Here is a 21,620-nt window from a genome sequence, read left to right as displayed (position 1 = left end):
TCTGGCTAGCAAGTCAAGCTCAAGTCCGAAGAACGGGGAGGCAACCTAGTTGGAGCTGTTATGCATGGCTCGGTTCTTACCAGTGACCATATTCCTTATTTTAAGGATCAGCAAGGACCAACAACCTCTACAGTTTCCCTGCTCCCTGAGTGGAAGTGATGCTGGAAAGGGAGGGGAGGATGCTGAGTGGGGATGAATTAGCTGAATGGTAAAACTCTTCAGCCATGGTAAGGCTGCAAGGAGAGGAGACCCGGGTAGTGGGAATTCCCTGGTGGTGGCCTTCACCTCCTGGCTTGTTCTGGCCTCATGCCCAACACCTGGATGAGACAGTGAGGAGTCTGTGCTGAGATGGCTGTGTTCCGCTACGAACCTCCCACGGACCGGACCGAACATATTGACCCTACTCTCGCATTTACAGCATCGTGAGAACACAGTTACTCTCAGAGAGCAGAGTGTACTTGTCAGTGGGAAGTGTTCCCTTTATCAGAAAGTGAGACAATGGCCGTATCATTGTAATAAGGGGACAGAGAAAACTGTTTACTTCTGCCAAGTTTCCTAATGTATTACTTAATATACCTACTCCGATTTTCATTCATTCTCTTTATGTAGGCAGAGTTTAGAGTTTTTTCTCTGCAGATAATGCCTTATTGTGCCCACGGCTTTGGAAAACTTTCACCTTTTCAGTTGTTCATGTGGATTGCTTGCCGGCCTTTTGGCTGAGATTAAGTGTAATATCTGTTCAGATCAATTTAATACCTGAAGACAATATATTAAATGCATTTTTGGAGCAGGGAGATGGAAGAGGAGCTTCCTCCATCCACTGCACACATTGACCTGGTATTGCAGTAGCAGGAATGATGCACCCTCTCGGGGGCATTACCCGGGTGTCTAAAGTCAGCTTGAGCTGAGGTGGGGGTGGTGGGTGTTCAGCCGAGACTGCTGGATGCTTCTGCCTTCGAGTGGGTGGGCGGCATGTGCCTGGCCTCCCGGAGGTGAGGCTTGTCCCCATCAGTGCCAGGGAGCTTGGGGTGTGCTGAGGTGGTTGCCGGGGGCCCTCAGAGTATCTGCGGGCTGTGGGCCTTCGCTACGCATGTGCAACTAGAGTCAGCAGAAGACGGTCCAGACGGCAACGCGGAAACGTGTGGAAGGCATTCTCGGTCTTCTTAAACACTATGAACACGATGCGAGTGTAATTATGCCAGTGGTGAAAAAAAATTGTTCATGTGGATTGTGAAAGTGAAATCTGGTGACAGACCTTGCCAAAATGAGTATTCGGTTATTTCCTCCACCGCCCTCATCCTGATCTGATCCTGAAGGGGAATAAGACCAGCTCCCCGTGTTCAGGAGGCATGTTCTCCAAATTAACATATATATTTTTAAAGATTTTATTTATTTATTTGACAGAGAGATACAAAGCAAGAGAAGGAACACAAGCAGGGGGAGAGGGAGAGGGAGAAGCAGGCTTCCCGCAGAGCAGGGAGCCCAGTGCGGGGCTCGATCCCAGGACCCCGGGATCATGACCTGAGCCGAAGGCAGACGCTTAACGACTGAGCCACCCAGGGGCCCCCAAATTAACATATTTTCTGAAAACAGGTTTCCTTGGATAAGCTAATTATTCTGATCTTCGTAGTGACCAATGGCTAAAATACATTGGCAAAGGAAGGAAAAGTCATATGGATATAAATGTGGAGATAACTACATGTCAGATTTTATGTAGTATTTGTTAATTTTAAGAAAATGAAACACTCATTTCATCTGTATTCATGCCTTATCTTTTAGAATATCCACTAGCTTAAGGTACCTTACAGTATTTTATTTTCAATTGACCTTGTCTTTCAGGAAACTTCTTCAATGAGGAAAGGAAAGAACAGGAACGGGAGAGGAAAAACCCTCCTAACATAAATGTCATAAATCCCAGAGCTGGTACCACATGTCAGATCGGAGCTTATGTTTCACTTTGACTCTTTCCTCTGCCCATTGTTTGGGCAGAATGTGACTTTGGGCCACCACCACTTAACTGGCAGTGCTATTAGAAGCAGTGACCAAAGAAGGCGGGGTGGGGGGCATGACACAGAAGGAAAAATGCCAAGTCAGGGCGTGGAATAGAGCGTCGCTTAGCACACGTGTGTAAGATGAATGAGAGGACAAACAGTGCCAAGCTTCTAAGTCTGGAGTGAGGACAGTGCTCTGCAGAGGTTGACCGGGGAGCGGGGCGGGGGAAGATTATGTGATGGCGGTGGTGGGGCCGGCAGGTGCTGAGGCACGGCCAAGTGAGCTGAAAGCAGAACAAGATGAGAAGTGCTCCTATTAAAATTTAGGGCAAAAAGAGGCCAAATCCTTCTCTGCCTTTACACAGATGACCAGTGTATGATATGTCACAAGCATGTAAAAGTCCTTCCCCACACCTTCCTATTCATTCGTATCCATACTTCAACCAACAGCAGGGTTCCTGTGGGCAGCAAAGAGGCCCATATTTAAAAATACATATTATTTGTATCTTTTTACCATAAATCTAATTTTTAGGATAAAATTTTGGAATATTATTTTTTGATAAAGAGAATCAGGTTTCAGCCAGATTGCATCCGTTGTACAGTGACTTCCTCTCTGTTTTGTCAGTGGTCATCGAGAGATGAAGCTTGAGTTCTGTGTGAGATTTCCAGGTGTATTTTGATGCTGTTATCCGGCAGATCACGTTGAAAGGAGCAGGAGAAGAAGCAATCACCACGGGGAGAAGCGACGAAGAAAAGGTTACCCTCCCAGATACCTGGGATTTGCTGAGCGTGACAAGAAATGTATTACCATTTCCTTGAAATGAACACTGGAAAGGGACACAGAGCTTTACTTTAAAACGTGATTCTTTTTTTAAAATATGAAGTAATGAGATTATTTGCCAGATTATATGGGGTCAGTATTAAGTTACCACCATAACCAGGTCTGAAAAGAAACCTAAGGATCTGGGATGAGAAAGTGGAAAGCAAAGAAGGAGTCAAGGTGTTTTGACTTTGGGTTAAAGAAAGGAAACATCCACAATTAAGGTGTGATTCAGGGAGGTGAGGCATCAGAAGGCCATCAGCTAGAGAACTTACTTCTCTGTAGAGCAGGAACTTGGCAGGAACTAATGGTGAAGTGGACATACTATCTTATCTCCCCCAGAGAAAGCCTCCGGCTCTGAGCTTAATTGTATTGGCAAGGATGAATCAGGAAGCTTACGAGTTTATAGCTTCGCTGGGCTGTTTCTGCACTTTATTGGAAGATAAACAACCCCAAAGCTCTCCACCACTCTTTAGCCTAAAGAAGGATTACTTTTCTCCAGATGGATGGGTATTGTTAAGCCAAAAATGAGAGCAGGAGCACATCCACTATAGAAAGAGATAAGACTCAGCTTACTTAGACAGCGGAAGATCCGGAGAAACTAAATCCCAGGCCAGAACATCACCCTGAGGAGCTTGGGGGGGAAAATTCTAAATTTTTTATACAATGAGGGACTATAAGTGACTCCCTCAGCCAGTGGAATTCCTGGGAAATGATCCTAAAACACAACACATACAGTTGTCTTGGACTTAGTATCTTTAACATCTACTAGTTGGTTAACCATAGGTATGGCACATTAAGTAGTTTCGAAAGGGATGTGTCCAAACTAAAGATAACGTTTCTGAAGAAATATGGCCTGGTACAGCAGAATGAGCATGGCTCTGGGGGCCAAAAATGTGGGTTTGAATCTGAAATCTTTATCTTGCTTCCTTTGTTATCTTCCACAAGTTACTTACCCTCTCTGATCTCTAGTTTTTTTCACCTGGGGGTAATGACAACCTGTGTTCTGTTTTGTGGTGAGCATTAAATGAGATACTGCTACGACTGTCCCAGGCTCAGAAGAGATATCTGATAAATGGTAGCTTCTGACACCATTTGGAGGAGCTTGACTATAATCCCAAGTCCCAAATTCTCAGGTGTTTCTGAAAGATTTCTTTTTTCTCTTCTTAGGTATAGACTTGGGAGGTAGGGACAAGAAAAAGTAATGGGCACTATGTCCCTTGCTTTAGAGAATTATCTTAAGATAAAAATAAAGCATCAAAGTCTGGATTTAAAAATAAAGTTCAGGAATGTGTTTTCGGACATCCTTGACATTAGCTTGTTTGGCTTCGGTGTATGCATCTCTAAAATGGGACCATTATTACAGTTATGAATTGTTTACAATGGAGAACAACGTCTTCTCAATGTCACGAGGATCCTTGTATTCCAAACTCTTCTATATTTATCTCAACTTCTCAAGAACGTGAAGCATTTCAAAATATCCCACTTAAAAGCCCAGGGTTTCTCCTGCTATAGAAATGTGGGGACAAGGTATATTCAAGTGGTAAATCAGTGACACCCAGTGGCAGCTGCTTTTATATTTCCCTTTTTTATTTTCAGTTTAACTTTGTCAGGCTCTCTCCCAGCACCAGTTAAGAAGATGATGAGAATACGGAAGTCAGAGTTACTTTTGAAGAAGAGTTTCTCAGCAGTGACCTGAGTTTTCCAGGACATGGGAACAACCTAACAGCAACACCAAATATAGAGAGTGCTGGAAGGTAGGGAAACAGTTCTGGGAATTCTCTGGCCCATCATTTTGCATTTTATTAAAGAACATACTCAAGTTTTCCTGTCATGGTTGGATTTTGCAAGAAACAGTCCCCTCATTGAAGTGACCTGCCAATTGCCCAGATTCCAGCTACATTCATATCTGTTGGACACAGTTGGGGACATTCCCTAGAATTTAGACTTCTGAGGTGTTTAAAACCTAACTGGAGGTTTAATCCAAAGCCCTCACTGCCCCCCTGCCCCCACAGCTCCTCTATGACACAGTAATTGTGGTGGGGTTAAAGATCCCCACACACTCGAGGTTGAGTAGAAGCAAGCATAATGGTACATGGCTGGGCTTTCTTCCCAGCTGGTACACTTGGTTATTGGATGCTCGGGGGCCACTTACAACTTCATAGGTCCCGTATGTTTTTATCTGTGCAGTGAGGGTGATGACGCGTAACGCATAGGTTTTCGTAAGGGTTTTAGTGAAAGAACATACCTAAAGTGATGGACATATAACAGGCACTTGATAAAAAGCAATCAACCTTGTCGTTTTTATCAGCTGAGGTTCTCTGTCAACCTTAGGTGCAAGACAACTTGTGACAAAAACCCTTCTCTGAAACTGGATGAGTATTGTTTAGGTGCTCCATGATCTGACTGTCCTCAGAGAGGGAAAAAATGAACTCCTTGTCCTTCTTTGTTATTAGGGGGTAGGACTACTTTTCATATAGGACTAATGCTGCTAAAGTACTTTGGGTTTCTTCGGTGAGCGTCTCTCTTCTATCACATTATAAAATTGTTAGCTTCTATCACATTACATTCCCCACATGAAATGTTCCGGAGGTCATCACAGCACAGAGATATGATAAGTAAGGCAATTAGATAGCACAGTTCATAAAGGATTCCACAGAGGGTTCGTTAAAACAGAAGGCTCTAGTTCTCGGTTGCTTCTCCTTTTAATTGCCTGATAAATATTTTCAAAGGATGGGTTATTAAACTATGTAAACAGAAAGGTAGTTGTAAATAAAATTTACAAAAGATGATCTTTTTTCATTTTCTGTATATTAGTTAAATATGTGGAACAGTTAAGATGCCAGGTCTTAGAGTGGAGTAGACTTGAATTTGAATCCCAGCTTTTCTACTTCCTGGTTTACTTAGCTTGTCTGAGCTTCAGTTGCATCATCTATAGAACAAGGATGATAACGTCTGCCTCGTGGGGTAGTTGAGAAGAGTACTGGAGAGCGAGTCTGGAAAACATTTAGCATGTGGCACATACTAAGTGCTTGGTACGGAAAGGGAGGATGGGGGGATGCCCAGAGCAGCCCTCTCTAGATAACAAATATTCCCTCTTTACCTTCTTAAAGTGGAATTTTAGAGCTAATACAAGCTACCTACCACATTCTTCGAATAGCAGTGTGGTGTTCTAATTGAAACAGAAAAGAAAACTAGAAAGGAGAATTGGACTGATGGTGAAATAATACGCATTTCTTTCTAATGCTCAGGCTCAAGGACACCGTGGCTGCTGAGCCCCCACCAGACCACCCAGAACTGTTTAGCTGTGTGACTTCTGTGCTATGGGTGGTACTGCTCTTGGTGACCTTTTGAAATCGTGAGGAACTCTTTGTAACATTTCAAACAAGGCAGAGAATGATCTCTCCTCACTTAGGTATTAGTTGCATTACTGGAAATTTTATGTTGGTTTATATAAACCAAACATGTGGTTTATATTTAAACCAAGCAGAAACACTTTGTTCGAATTAGGTTTTAAGCTCAGAAAATTATTATTATTATTATTATTTTAAAGATTTTATTTATTTATTTGAGAGAGAGAATGAGAGAGAGAGAGCACGTGAGAGGGGGGAGGGTCAGAGGGAGAAGCAGGCTCCCTGCCGAGCAGGGAGCCCGATGCGGGACTCGATCCCGGGACTCCAGGATCATGACCTGAGCCGAAGGCAGTCGCTTAACCAACTGAGCCACCCAGGCGCCCTAAGCTCAGAAAATTATAAACAGGTTTTTCACATATACAAAATTGGGACAGAATGATTCTTCATTATGAGACTGCCTCCTGCATTACAGGATGATGATCATCCTTGACCTCTTTCTACTAAATGCTAGTAACGCTCACCTCCCCAGTTTTTGTGACAACGTAGATAACCCCACAATTTTCCAAATGCCTCCTGATGGGCTGGGCTACCTTTGCTAAGAACCAATGGCCTAGAGGGGCTCAAAACTCAAAGCTAATTTTCTTAACTTCTTGGGCAAGGCCAAAGGTTTTGTAAACCAGGTGGTGGGGAGCTCAAGACTGAGGAAGGGGTGAGGGATCCCTCTGGGGTTTCTTTTATAAGGGCACTAAACTCATTCATGAGGGCTCCACCCTCGTGATCTAAGGAATTCCCAAAGGCCCCACCTCTTAACACCATCACCTTGGGAGTTAGGATTCTGGTATATGGATTTGGGGGGGTAGTGGGGGGGAACAAAAACATTTAGTCTCTAGAAAGCCCCACAGCCCAGGAGCCAGGGCGTGGGCCATGGGGCCGCAGTAGGCACAGGGGTCAAAGCGATGACCCCACAACAGAGTGGACCCAGCCTGGCCAAGGGAAGACGAGGATGAGGCGGAAACTCCAGTGGGTCTGCGGTACATGTGCTAGGCAAGCTGAAGCCTAGGACGGAAGGCAGCCCCACGGAATCCCGAGTGTGGAGCCTGGAAATACTACAGTTTTCCAACAGCAGATGCCGCAAGAAGCCCAGAGATGAATTCCTCACACCCCCGTGTTTACATCCAGCCTGAAAAAGTCACTATACCTAACGGGCCTGTGAAGATCCAGAGGATGCCACCTCAGTCCATGGACCACCTGGGCCCTCTGTCACCATATGGTCTTGCAGACCACATCCTTGCTAATAAGACCAGAGATGATCTAGAGTGACATTTGAGAGGCTGAACTTGGCCTAAGAAGAGGGAACATTTACTTAAGGGGTAGTTTTAATTATTGTGCCAGACTACGTTGATTAAGCCCCGCCCCCAATTATCCAGCAGATAGAGGTCTATAGAGTCCGTGAAAGGGGGAAGTGGAAATCTGTAATTTCTTTACATATGATTGTAGTGTGAATAGATCTGTGATCCTTCTATGCTATTAACCAGGAGTTTAGCCCCAGGACCTAGACATTACACGTTCATAGTGCTGTTTTGGTGGGTGATGGATCTGCTTACATATCATAGTTGCTTGATTTGCAGCATCGAGCCCGATTCATTTTTAGGTTTAGTGGTTACCTTGTGAACCAACAAAAGGAGTTCGGTAATTTCCAGAAAAGTAAAAAATATTCCTGTTATCATCACTTCACTGTAGTGAAAGAAAGAAAGAAAAGAAAAAGAAAAAGAAAGAAAGAAAGAAAGAAAGAAAGAAAGAAGAAAGAAAGAGAAAGAAAGAGAGAGAGAGAGAAAGAGAGAGAGAGAAAGAAAGAAAGAAAGAAAGAAAGAAAGAAAGAAAGAAAGAAAGAAAGAAAGAAAGAAAGAAAGAAAGAAAGAAAGAAAGAAAAGAGAGAAAAAGAAAGTAGCCAGATGCCGGTGTTCTGCAGTTTTCACGCATGTTCTTGGTCTCTGGATGAGACGTAGTCCTGACTGGGGAGCCATGAGGAGAGTTATGCTCATTCTGATGGCAGGGCCTCAAAGTGCCCTCCCCAAGTCCCCTCCTCAGGAGACCCCTCTGAGCATCTGCGTGTCACAGCGGCCCCTGCGGAACTTCCACAGTTATAATTAGATTCTTAGTGGGTCTGCAAAGGATATGGAGACACCAGAAGATCTAGCAGTTCTGGGTGGGGTGGGAAATTGAGGCCAGAAGGTGGGGGAGGACTAAGATACGGGTTAAATTGATGCCAGAACCTAGACTTCTGTTATTAATAGTGTTTTCTTCTCAGAGGGGCTGGCTGGGCACTTCTCTGGTCAGAGGCAAAGAGGGCACGGGCCAGGTCAAAGAACTGTTTATTTTTCCCTCTCTTGTTAAATCATTTGATTTCTGCTGGCCCATGCCCTCTTTGCCTCTTCCTAGCAAGCTCTGGGGCTTATTTCCAGCCGCTTCCCATCACGGGCACCCTCTTCCAGGGTTACATTAGGTCATGGAGTTGATTTTTCTCTTCAGAGTTTTTTTTAGCAATAGTTATTCCACATGGTTCTTTAAAGCCACCAGAAATACAAATTTTTCAAAAACATATATGCATATTGATGGGGAAAGCCATAAATTTGAATAAAATGTAATTACTTAAAAATGTTTATTGAAACAAAGTTTTAAAAAAAAGAGGCAAGGGGCGCCTGGGTGGCTCAGTCGGTTAAGCGTCTGCCTTCGGCTCAGGTCATGATCCCAGGGTCCTGGGATCAAGCCCCGCATCGGGCTCCTTGCTCAGCAGGGAGCCTGCTTCTCCCTCTGCCTCTGCTGCTACCCCTGCTTGTGCTCTCTTTCTCTCTCTCTCTGACAAATAAATAAATAAATAAATCTTAAAAAAAAAAAAAAGGGGCAAAAAACCCACCAAAACCCTGAAGAAACTACATGGTCCAAATTATGTAACAATATAGTCATAGATGAATGTTCATATTACTATACAGATGCACAGACAAAACTATAATAACAACCTAAAACCTGGAAGGAAATATAACAAAATGTTTATAGGAATCTACCTCTATGTGGCGAGATTACCAGTGATTTTAACTGCTTTATTTTCTTCACTTTCAAAATAGTCTTTAATGGGCATCTGTAAGTTTTATAATAAGAAAAAATATTTTAAAACCACCAGCTATTTTTTTTTTTTTGGTTTCCTTTTTCATATCAGGAATATATAACTTTTTCTAAAATGACAAGAGATGAGTCCTGCTACCGGCGGATGGAGAGTGCAACATAGGCAGAGGGAAGGAAGAAAAAAAAAAAAGAGTGCTTTCATAAGCAAATGAATTTATGCTGTTATCTTAGACATAAAGTGCTTTACTTGAATTGCCTGAAACTTCTCACTTACAAAGATGGGATATAAGCTGTGATGAACATTGGCCAAGTTTGACAACCCGAAATGCATTTTGCCTTTCTAATAACAGTCAATTTTCTTGTCAGAAGTGACCTTTTACCCAGTCTAGTTCAACTGCTATCAGGAGTCCCACCCATCCTGAGACAGGGGGCAGGGGCAAGTTTAGCTATTGGAATCTCCCCTTCCCCATACATCTGAATTTTGAAATGAGGAGCAAAGGGACAGGAAAATTGGCTGGAACTCCATTAGGTCCTGGCAACATCTTGTCATTCCTGCTCCCTTCCCTGGGAACTGCCTTGTTAAATGTCTGTGCTCAAATGCAATTCTCTTGCCTCCAAGTAAATTCCTCTTTGCTTAAGTTAATCAGAATCAGCTGCTTTTGCTTGCAACCAAAGCACCTGTGTTGTAAAGTTATTTTATAGCTGGACTAAAGCAGCCCTATGCTGTTTCCATGGATGGCTGGATGGGTAGCTTTGACTCTTGGCCAATTTAAGGTTAATGGGCTAGCCAGCCAGCTAACTAATGATTTATGATGCTCTGTTTATAGTCCAAAACTCCCCTGGTGAAACCCTAGGCCAGATTGTTTTTCAGTAGATTTCACCCGATGTAACCAGTTGGTCTGGCTTGGTTAATAGGAGCTGGGGGCATTAAAGACCCTACTGGGGACTTCTGCCTGGAGGTCTTGGGAAGCCAAGATATAGAGTACAAATCTTAGTGGTTTAATCTGGAGACCAAGCATGTCCTTCAGCAAATAAGAATAATCCTGTAGTTTTGCCTGGAAGTCTTGACTCCCAGTGCTGGCATGCTCGCCCTCTCTCTCTATCTCCCCCCGCCCCCCCCCCCCCCCCCCCCAGTGCACCATAGCTTTTGCCTTTATTTTAAGCCTTAGGAGAGCATGCTTCTTGAGGTCTCATGCATCTTTTAACCTAACCTAATCTGAGTAATCTTTATGGGACCTCCAACTGCCATAGAAGCAACTAGCAGTTACAAATCAGGGGTGAGAATAGCCTGGGACAAAAAGTAGGTGGAGAGAGGGGCTGGGGTGGCTAGCAGTCTTTAATAACCGCTCTGGTGAGGGGGAACATGTGGTTTGTTCAGGACTGAGTGAAAAACTAAGGGGCACTCTAGATAATTTTTATGAGATACTGTAGATCAGAATGAAGTCACGAGAAACTTTAACCTTCTTCTGAATATGATATAAAACCCCTTGTGTTACTGGAATGATGTCAAAGCCATGGCTTAATGGAAAAGCTAATAAGCATGTTTTAGTTGTTGTTCTTGGGTGATTCTTCTTGCTCTTGCTTCCTCCACATAATTGCATTCTCTGGTTGCATTCTTTGTGCCTCCCTATAGTACTGTGGTTGCTTGGTGAATTTTAAACTAAGATCTAGTGTGTTTTTTGTGAGTCAGTGAATTATGTGTTCCAAAAATGCTCTTTATCCATTGTGGTCAAATTGAGGACTAGCTCTGGTCCACAGAGAATTACAGGATTCACAAGACCCATGGCTCTGTGCCTCTCCTTTAGAAAGAATCACTATGTCATTGTAAGATCACAGTTAGTTTTTTTAATAAAGATTTTATTTCTTTATTTGAGAGTGAGCGAGTGAACGTGTGCGCGCGAGAGAGCACAAGTGAGCTGAGGTATAGAGGGGAGAAGCAGTCTCTCTACTAAGCAGGGAGTCTAATGCGGGGCTCAGTCCTGAGACTCCCAGATCATGACTTGAGCAGAAGGCAGATGCTTAACCGACTGAGCCACCCAGGTGCCCCAATCACAGTTATTTTTACATCTTTTTTTAATCTCCCCGACTGTCTGTGAGCATCTTGATTGCAGTGACTTCCCATCCCCAGCAGCATCAAGGAAATGCCTTGCATGTAGTAGGTGCTCAATAAGCATTTACAGAATAAGCATATATGTGTATGTATTTATATATTTGAAGGCCAAACTACCAAAAGCCCAAAGAAGCCAGGTTTTTTCTCCTGCTGCAATGTCATAATTTTGAGAGTGGCAAAAAGGCAGTGCAATAAATCGATACAAGAAAGGAACTTTAAAATACAGTTTCTAATGTTTGGAGTAGATTGATTTTTGATCACAGATGTCATCTGCTGGTTATGAGTCTTGGTCCACACACAGCCTAATGTTGTTGTGATTCATCTGGCTTAGTACTTTGTGATGAGGACTAGCATTCTCGATGAGGAACCAGAGGACTCTTGATCCACCAAAACCTTTAAAATAATCCAGGAAAATTTATTGTTACATATAATTTTGCTTGAGTTTTATTGAATTGTAATTCTTTGAGAAGGGCTGAGGTTCCATAGACGAAGGTGGTTTTGTATGGCAGTTAGAAGTGTGGACTCTGGAGACTGATTGCCTGGAATCAAATTACATTCCTATGATTGCTGGCCGTGTGACCTTGGACGTGTCACTGAATCCTCCTATGCCTTAATTTCCTCAATGGGGACAATGGAAGCACCTACCTTCTAGGTTGTTCTGAGGATTAAAGGAGTTTATTTATCTAAAGAGCAAAGAAGAGTATCTGACATAATAACCTCTCTCTCTCTCTTTAATGTAATTACTCAATAAACTCCATATCTAAGGCCTCACCGGCCAGGAGTTTGTAACATCACCTGGAAGACTGCTATGAACCTAGTGTTCTCTACCACCTTTCTCTGGGTTATCTTTACATATTCTCTCCAGGCATATCTTCCTGTGTGTGCACATATTGGAATGAGCTTGTCGTTCTGCCCTACTGGTCAGGCATCAGGCACCTTTTCATTTTCAAAGGACTGGATAACAAAGAATCTGTATGCCTAAATCAATCAGGAAGAAGGAAATCTTGAGTGAGAATGCCTTTTAGCCAAATAAAGATAGATGTGTGTGCTGTTAAATGAAAAAAAAGCAAAGAACAGGTGATTCTCAGAATTAACCCTGATGTCCCTCTAAGAAACTCACTAGGGAACTCTACTATAGAATAGTCCCATCTATTCTTCCCTAGGAGACCCTATTTCAGTGTATAAGACAGACTATTTTATTGCTCTTTGAAAGACAGTGTTATGCCCTTCACCTTTTAAAGACAGATACAGTGGCTGTCCCCAAACAGTCTTGTAGCTCTCAGAAATAAAAAAAATTAAGTTAGAGTTATATTAAACTTTAAGAAATACTATGATCTAGATCAAGCCAAATATTTAAAATGAAAATAACTAAAATTGCCACCTAGTGTTTTTTCTTTGAATGATGTCCATTTCCTCCTTTGTGATCATATGTGTGCTCACTTCCATGAACATGTACACGCACCTGTGGACATGGAAGGCGCCCTCATCCACGTGACCTGGGAAACCAACTCCTTACCATGACTGCATGCTTTGAACGTGGGAGGGCTCAGGCAAGGAAGGCTTCTAGAGGAGATACCTCAGGAACAGTGTTAGCTTCCCTAAGCTGTCAGAGGTGGGGAATGGCCATGGGTTCAGGCAGCCTGAGCAACTGGAGGAAAAATTTGCCATGGTTGTGAAGAATGGTATCCCTGATGGTTTGAGAAACTCCCAGTATTAAAATTCACCTTCAAACCTACACAAAGACACCAACCTGAGCAAGTTTACAATGTTATTTTTAAAAAGCCAAATGGGGGCGCCTGGGTGGCTCAGTCAGTTGAGCATCCAAGACCCTTGGTTTGACTCTTGGTTTGGGCTCAGGTCATAATCTCACTGGTGGTAAGATCGAGCCCCACATGGGGCTCTGTGCTCTGCAGGGAGTCTGCTTGAAGATTCTCTCCCTTTGCCCCTCCCCCCCTCGTGTGCGCCCTCGCTCTCTCTCTAAAATAAATAAGTAAATCTTATAAAAAAAACAAACAAACAAACCCAAAAGCCAAATGAAACAGCTCTGCTGTCAATTGACCATTACTTGTGATTCTAGGAATAGAAGCTGACACAGGGGTTCAGGGAGCCTGGGGGTAGAAGCCATAGTTTAGAGGAGTTCTCTCAGTCCTGAAGTCTGTGCTCTTGAAATTTGTTCACGGTCCTGAGGGTTCATTTCCTCCAACATGGCATTTCACAAGGCAGCCTGCTTCTTTAATGTCCCCAGTTGACCACTAGATGGCAACGTTGCTCTTTTGTGTTACAGCTTTGACGCCAATAAACACTAGATTTATTTTTCTAACAGCCAAAGTAAAATAAATAAATAAATAAATAAATAAATAAATAAATAGATAAATAAATAAATAAATAAATAAATAAATAAATAAATAAATAAATGAAAAGTAAAGGCTAGTAATTTAAATGCATCACTCTGTATAATAGGAATAAGATAGAGCATATTAAATTACAAATTTGTGATTTACTTACCTAGAAAGAAACTTGACAATATTCTGTTTGCTTGCACCTTGGGAGAACACATTTGTGCCTGGTGCTTATAGACCATACATAGTGTGGCCTCGGTTCATCTGGTGTTCATGGCTGCAGGGAACTGCCCAGATGTTGGATGGTTTTTTAATTCAAATCATTTAAACTCTCTCGATTCCAAACCCAGAGGCATAATAGTAAATAAGTACAAGATTCCAGGGACTCTCCCCCATGGATTCTGATTCAGTAGATATAAAGTGGTGCATGGGTGTCTGGATTTTTAAAAGCACCTCCACATGATTTTGATTATCAATAAGTTTGGAAGTGGACCTCATGTCCTTAATTTCTCCAGCAACAGAATCCTCAAAATAAAATGAATTTTAACTCCGTTTAACTTAAAACTGCCATATGCACTTTTTTAAGAGAAAAAGTCTTTTAATTAAAAATACTCCAGCCAAATACCATATGATTTCACTCATATGTGGAATTTAAGAAACAGAACAGAGGATCATAGGGGAAGGGAAGGAAAATTAAAATAAGATGAAAACAGAGGGAGACAAACTATAAGAGACTCTTAACTATAGGGAACAAACTGAGGGTTGTTGGAGGGGAGGTGGGTGGGGGGATGGGGTAACTGGGTGATGGGCATGAAGGAGGGCACGTGATAGTAATGAGCACTGGGTGTTGTGTGCAACTGATGAATCACTAAATTCTACCGCTGAAACTAATAATACACCATATGTTAACTAAATTAAATTTAAATAAAAATTTTTTAATAATAATTAAAATAAAAATACTCAAGCATTATGAAAAATTATGAAATTATGAAAAAGTTGAAATCACTGTAATAATAGTAGAGCTCTAGTAATTGAAATATTTATTCACCTTAAATATCTAAAACAAAGGTTATCAGATCTGTGTATGGGCTGGAATTGATGTGATGAGAAAGATAGCTTGTTCATAGTTTTGCCTCTCCTGTGTGTTTCTCATATTGGAAGATTCTCAAACTGGTGTGTGGTGGATTGGTATAGAAATAATTTCAGATATTCCAGAATGATGTCCCTCTATTGTCACATTATGTATTAAGATGTATATCTTAAAAAAATAATTAATTACTACTTTTGAAAAATTTGAAGGTCTCATTAGCTATATGAAATATATGAAATACTGATTTTCTTTGTCATTTCTCATTTTCTTCTTTTCTCCTCTATTTCTCTTTATCTGTGTGTCTCCGTCTCAGTCTCTCATTTGCTCTGGGTCTCTCTCTCTCTCTCTCTTTTTTTTTTTTTGCTCTGGGTCTTTATTTACTTTTTGGTTTAATGTTATAGTTTGAGACCCGCTAATCACTGTTTATATATTATTTGCCTTGACCTATTTGAATCAACTGATCTCATGAGTTTTTTCCTTTATCCAATATCATCTTTTTTTTTTTTGGACATTAAAAATATCATGGTGATTAGCATTAGAAAAGAACACCATCCTTTTCTGGTGTTAATTCATGGGTTTATATAAAGGTCCTCATGATAACAATCTGAGGAGGATGGTGCTTTCTTGAATGTGTTTAAAACTAAAGTACAGATACCTTTTAAAACCACATAGAACAATTTTGTTTTCATAGAAAAAAGAACACTAAGATGCCATAACATGATTCACCAGTTTCAAAGCGTCAAATCTACTGCTCACAAAACTGTACTTATGTGACTTTTTGTTGCTAGAAGGCAAGTTTCTGGGATTCTCACTGCTTTGTTAAATCCCTCTGTCTCTTTTTGTTTCTCTGCTTAAGAAATCCTTGAATTTAAAGACAAAAAGATCCGCATATATTAGAAGTCACTTCTAATTTTTAAAATACAATGGCAAGAAAGTGGCACATGAATTGAACTATGCATTGGTTTCAGAGTAGATAGACAACTTAGAGGAATCCTCCTTTGGGCGGATGCTTGTTTTTCTTGTCCAAAGTGGTGTCCTCACTTAACCACTCCCTGCATGCTAGTGCTGGTCCTTGGTAGAGGAACAGAGTGAACAGAACATTCTCCCTGCAAGTTTTAACTTAGAGCCTGAGGACTCTGGACCTGCACTTCCAGAGGAAGCGCCTCCTGAGCTGGGCCAGCAGAGGGATCTGGAGTGCTGCTCGTCCATCTAGGCCCAGCCCGAGGAATCTGTGGGTCCAAATAAACATTTATTTTCCAAGATTTTATTCCCTGTTTCTCTCCTTTAAAAAATGCAAGAGGATTATCTGTAGGAAAATATTCAGATTTACATCAAAACAGAAAAAGGAAGCAGTGCTCTCTTCCCTCCTGAAAAATTGTCAGTGATTTTGATTAGCAGGAATCACTGACACTACAAATCAATCCGGTTTTAATTTTTAAAAGACACTTGAGGTGTGTTTCACAGCACCTTGTTTCTGTGCAAACTGAAAAATTAAAATAAATTTTAAAAATATTTTAAACCAAAAAATAAGAGAGAGAGAGAGAGAGAGAGGGCTCTAAATTTAGAAGGTGCCAGATCCTAAGCACCAGAAAAGCCTGTCCTTGTTTCCATATGTTTACCTCTCTGAGGAGCTGGCCCATAGCGTAACTTCTCTCTTCAAAAGGAAATCCTGGCACCTGGAAGATTGGGCTGACAGTGAGTATTAAAATGACTTGTTTAATGAGCAGCATGATTGAACCACGTAGGGAACGCTGAGGAGTTTCTTCGAAGGACTAGGTTTGGTGTTTGCATTTTGTTATGTTGTATGCTTCCACTGTCCCTTATTTTGACAAGCTATCGGAAAGTTTTGGGATGAGCATGGGCAATTTTTCTTTGTTTTTAAACCTGGTTGCTAAAAAAAAATAAAATGGTGCCTCTCCTTACCTGCCTCTAATGGAAGAGGGGTTGTGTCACTTCAGTGAGACGCTTGGCATTAATTCAGCACCAAAGGTTCTTGAGGTCTGTGTGAACTGATGAGCAGGGACCATGAGAGACGTGCATATCCTTTTCAAGCACTAGGCCACCCTCCACTAAGTAAGGGTTATTTACTAAATGTTGGGCGAATTGCCAGTCCGTAGGCCTGGCAGGAACTGATCTTCAGAAATCATTAACTGCATTTTTCCATTTTGGAGGCCTGCCTCCTCCCTCCCCAAGATGAGTATCTACTGACTTTCAGTTTCCCCCATAGACCGCACACATACTGCCTTTCAAACACATAAGATCATTTTCTTTAGAAGTCTAACCGGAATTTCCCTTCACAAATTTAAGGTGACTACTTTTCTTTCTTACTAGGAAAATATAAAACGCCCCTTTTCTTTGTCAAGACAAATACACCAAAATCCTTTGTTTTACATGTTTATCATTTTGCTTTTGAAGTTTGGACTTATTTCTCAACTAGTTCAATTTTTTCTTTTGAATGGTTTTGAACTTTTTACCATTTCTCTCATCTGTGGAGGACTTAACTGGAAATAAGAGGATATTAGATATTTAGTAAGTGTTGAGTTAAAAGAAATTCAGAATAAAATACTGAAAATCATACATAGAAATACAGTATAAACTTACTGTTGTAGAATTGCAAATATCGGGGCTAACAGGAAGAATAAAATTGCCTGTCCTAGAAGTAGACCGCTTTATTCTCTCCCAGTTGGTAGAATTAGACTCATTTACTTACAAAATCCCTCAAAAACAAACAAGTGGGTTGGAAATAGTCTAAAGATTCCAACCTCTCTTATCCTAGAATTTTCGGATTTTCGCGTGTTTTTTTTTTTTTTCCGTCATGTCTTCATGGGAAAAGGGAGTCTGTTTGTTCAGAGACTTTCTACTGTTTACCCACTTCAGAGCCATTTTATGAGGGTAATGTAAAGGTTGGGAATAACTGCAAATGTGTGCAAGACAAGAAGTGTATGTTTTTAAAACCAGATACATAGGTGCATGGCTTTAAGAGGAAAAGACTTATATATGTAACAGACTTTGTTGAGATGTTACAATGATGTGATTAAAGAGAAAATGTGCTCTGCTTTACGGTCTTCTCTCTTCACAGAATCTAAGATTTCCATTCACAGTGCTGTAGAGGAGTTGCGGTAAACAACCGTAACTGGGCTTTAGGGGGAAATGCTTCCAAGGGAGGGAGGCAGGGACAGAGCAGCAATCATGGGTGAAGGCATAGTTGTTTCAGAGAGACTCTGGCAGACGCAGAAAGCAAGGGTGCAAACGGCCCTGGATGCCCCAGTGGACAGTTACACCCATCAGAAAAGGTGTGTGTTGGGGCTCCTGGGTGGCTCAGTTGGTTAAGCGACTGCCTTCGGCTCAGGTCATGATCCTGGAGTCCCGGGATCGAGTCCCGCATCGGGCTCCCTGCTCGGCGGGGAGTCTGCTTCTCCCTCTGACCCTCCCCCCTCTCATGTGCTCTCTCTCTCTCATTCTCTCTCTCTCAAATAAATAAATAAAATCTTAAAAAAAAAAAAAGTTAAAAAAAATAAAAAGGTGTGTGTGTGTGTGTATGTGTGTGTGTGATTTTCTGTGGCTGAGGGCTTCCCACCTCCGTGGCAGCAGACGGTAAGGAGCAGGGAGCCAGAATTGCTTGGTTAGTTCTTTCTGAGTTTTGATGACCAAGACCCAAACATATCCAAGCTTTTAGAGGGGCAGCGGGCTTTTAACTTCTACACAAAACCACAAACCATGGCACCTTCCGAGGAGAGCGGCCTCCCACAACGGAGGGAACGTGAGAGCAGAGAGGACCCTCGGCAGTGGGGTCTCCAGGTTACTGAGGAGGAAGCTGGACCCAGATGCCGGTTTTCTCAGAGATCCCTCAGCCAGAGCCGAGCAGGCCAAGCCAGTTCCCCTGCGAACGCATCATTACTGTGCCAGGTCACAGAGGGTCACCAGCCCTTGCCTTCCTTTCCCACCAGCTGTCCGCTTCCTCTCTCTTCTCAAGGGGAAACTGATCTTGAAGTAACAACACGAATATTTGCTGAGTTTGACTTTGGTGAATTAACTAACCTGTTGGTTTAAGCCAGATCAGCAGAGAACTGTATAGTCTGCCTGGTGGAGAACAGAATCTCATATTTTTTTTTTTTTTAAGATTGATTGATTGATTGATTTGAGAGAGAGTGAGAGCGAGAGAGATCACAGAGAGAGAGGGAGAGGGAGAAGCAGGCTTCCCACGGAGCAGGGAGCCCAATGTGGGGCTCGATCCCAGGACCCTGGGATCATGACCTGAGCCGAAGGCAGACGCTTAACGACTGAGCCACCCAGTCGCCCCCTCAATAGGCTTTTATATGGTGCCACTGGCATGTACTGAGGGACATTCTAGGAAGAGGCTCTAGAAAATCTGCTCTTCTGTTCCCTGAAGGGATTCCCAGGCTGCCATCCACAAAATCAGGCCACTGGGAAATGCCTTGATATAACCCAAGGAAGAAATATTTTAAGTTTCAGAATCTAGGAAAATCCATGATTCTCCCCAACAGTTGGTGCATGTTTTTTTGGGTTTTTTTTTTTTTTCAGATGCTATGAATCTTGTAACTGAGCATTGTTCCTTCTTTGCTTAGGCCATAAGGAAGCATCATTTATCTTTAGAAAGGCAGTATAAGGTAGTGGTTAGAGTTCAAACCTGAGAATCAAGCTGGTAGCTTAGCACCTACGGTTACACGAGAAACCTCGGTTTTCTCATCTGTAAAATGAAGATGGTCATAATCTGCCTCATGGCTTTACTGTGAAGAATAGTTCTTTTTTTCTCATAAAGATAATGAAAGTAAAACATTGGGCATCTTTTGTGGCCCCTGGTAGATACTTAATAGATGTGAGTTATTGTTACTATTATTTATTCATGCAACGAACAATACATACAGTTAAACGGTAGTAATACGTCAGGCACTCTGCTAGATGCTGGGAATAAAACACAGAGCAACCTAGACCCAGTTGCTATTGTCAGAGGGTGTTACCGGCCAGCAAAAACAAGCTCTTAAGGAAATAGTCAAGTGTGACAGATGCCATGATGAGGGAGGAGGGGTGGGGGCATGTTTCAGGAGCATGTGAACTGGAGATGAACCCAGAACTAGAGGAAGTTTAAGTGCAAGTTCACCCAGTAGAGAGGCCAAGCTGTGCAGGGAAGGGCACGTCAGAGATGGTGCGGGAGGTTTGGTGTGGCCGGAGGGCAGAGTGGCAGGGGGCCCCGAGACAGGGCTGAGAGCAGTGAGGGGCCAGGTCACGAGGGCCACGTATGCTACAGGGAGGAATTCTGACCTGACCCTAAATACAGCAGGAAGCCATCACCGTGCTGTGAGTGGGAATGAGGCTCAATCCGATTTACTTTTTAGAGGCATCACTCGGGGGCGTGGAGAGTGGGCTGAGAGGAGGCGAGGCTGCGGGATGGAACCCTCACCGGGTGATGGCAGGCCCTGGACTAGGTCCGCCATCCATAAAGCAAGCTTGTACCTTCCACCTTCCAGAAGCCACCCAGGAGAGAATACTTCGGTCAGCATTTGCTCTTTCACCCGCTTCCCCCTTTGCTCCAATTTCAAAGACTTATTGTATCCTTTTGTATTGTGTGGGTCTTTGGGTGAGTCTCCTGAAACATACTTTATAGGATGAAGTAGGAAAGAGAGAGGGGAGAGAGAGGATACTTAGGAACTAGGACTCCTTTCTTGAAATATATGTATTTCAAAGTAGCTGTCTGGTTTCTTTCCTGGGTCTGACCTGGTTTGGGAGAAAGGCTTTATCGCAGACTCTGTGTGTGTCTTCACTAGTAAATGCCTTGTATCCTTGTCGAGGACGTGACCCAGACGGCCTTACCATTTCGGGACCGGCTTTTACCTGGGACCGGCTTTTACCTCCTCAAACATCTGACCGTAATTCCGAATTCCTGTGGACTTAAGACGGTGCCATCATGTTACTGAGCTCATCACCACCGCCCCCCACCCCCCCAAGGTGTGTGAAGATGGAAGATCTGTGTAGCCAGCTGATAAGAAATTGCTAATAGGTTAACCTGAGTCCTTTGAATTCAAACAAAAGAAGTTCTCAACCTGATTGGAATTAACCTGCGCTGACTTCTGCATCTTCCCTGAAGCAAAGATGATACCGATCAGCAGGCAGAGAACCTGATGGGTGTTAATGGGGGGTTTTCAAGTTTGTTTTGCTTTTCTTAAACTATTAAGAAAGAACAAAAAACATTATTTAGAATGAAATTAGTTTCCAGGAAGGGAAAGAAAGAAAGCCGAGAATTTATTATTAAAGAAAGAAATAGAGCCAAGGTGAAAAAAAAGCCTTCTCACATCTCCTGGCCAGGTGCTCCGTGCATATAAATGTTTCAAGTTAAGCTTTAAGATCAAGGGAAAGTCTGTAGGGAGCCTTGTCTCCTGGAGATCTGCTTGCTAGAGCTGCTCCTGAATACAGGCTGCCCATTTTTATTTGGTGATTAAGGATTAAAGGGGCGACAATTCTGGAATGGTAGTTCCTTGGTCTCCATTAACTTCGTACAAGATAGTGAAAAGCGAGCTTCCAAGGGAGGGTTTGCATATGCATTTTGTGCCATCAGCTGGCCTCCTTCCCTGTCATCTTGTGTGTATGGTTAACGTGAAATTGTTCTTCCTCTCATGAGCTCGAGCTAGAAGAAAGCCGCCTCGTTGCAAGGGTTGAGAATCTCTGCGCCTTTCAGAAATCCTCCTGGTTTTCACAGGAGTGTGGAGGGAAGATGAAAAGAATTTCACATTAGGTGGCTGGTTGCTCCAGATACCGAGGCTTAGCAATTGCCTTGGAAAGCT

At 42.5% G+C, this 21,620-nt stretch overlaps 1 pseudogene; it reads left to right on the top strand.

Moving 5' to 3' along the window:
• Positions 1–696: 696 nt before the first annotated feature.
• On the top strand, positions 697–868 carry LOC123849189 (U2 spliceosomal RNA; annotated as a pseudogene).
• Positions 869–21,620: the final 20,752 nt, after the last annotated feature.

Source organism: Mirounga angustirostris, unplaced genomic scaffold (genome assembly GCF_029215605.1).
Source record: "Mirounga angustirostris isolate CCGP_5_RB_7025 unplaced genomic scaffold, mMirAng1.0.hap1 SCAF_2, whole genome shotgun sequence".
NCBI classification, from domain to species: Eukaryota; Metazoa; Chordata; class Mammalia; order Carnivora; family Phocidae; genus Mirounga; species Mirounga angustirostris.
The sequence above is the reverse complement of the archived record's forward strand: the minus strand, read 5'-3'. Positions and strand labels throughout refer to the sequence as shown.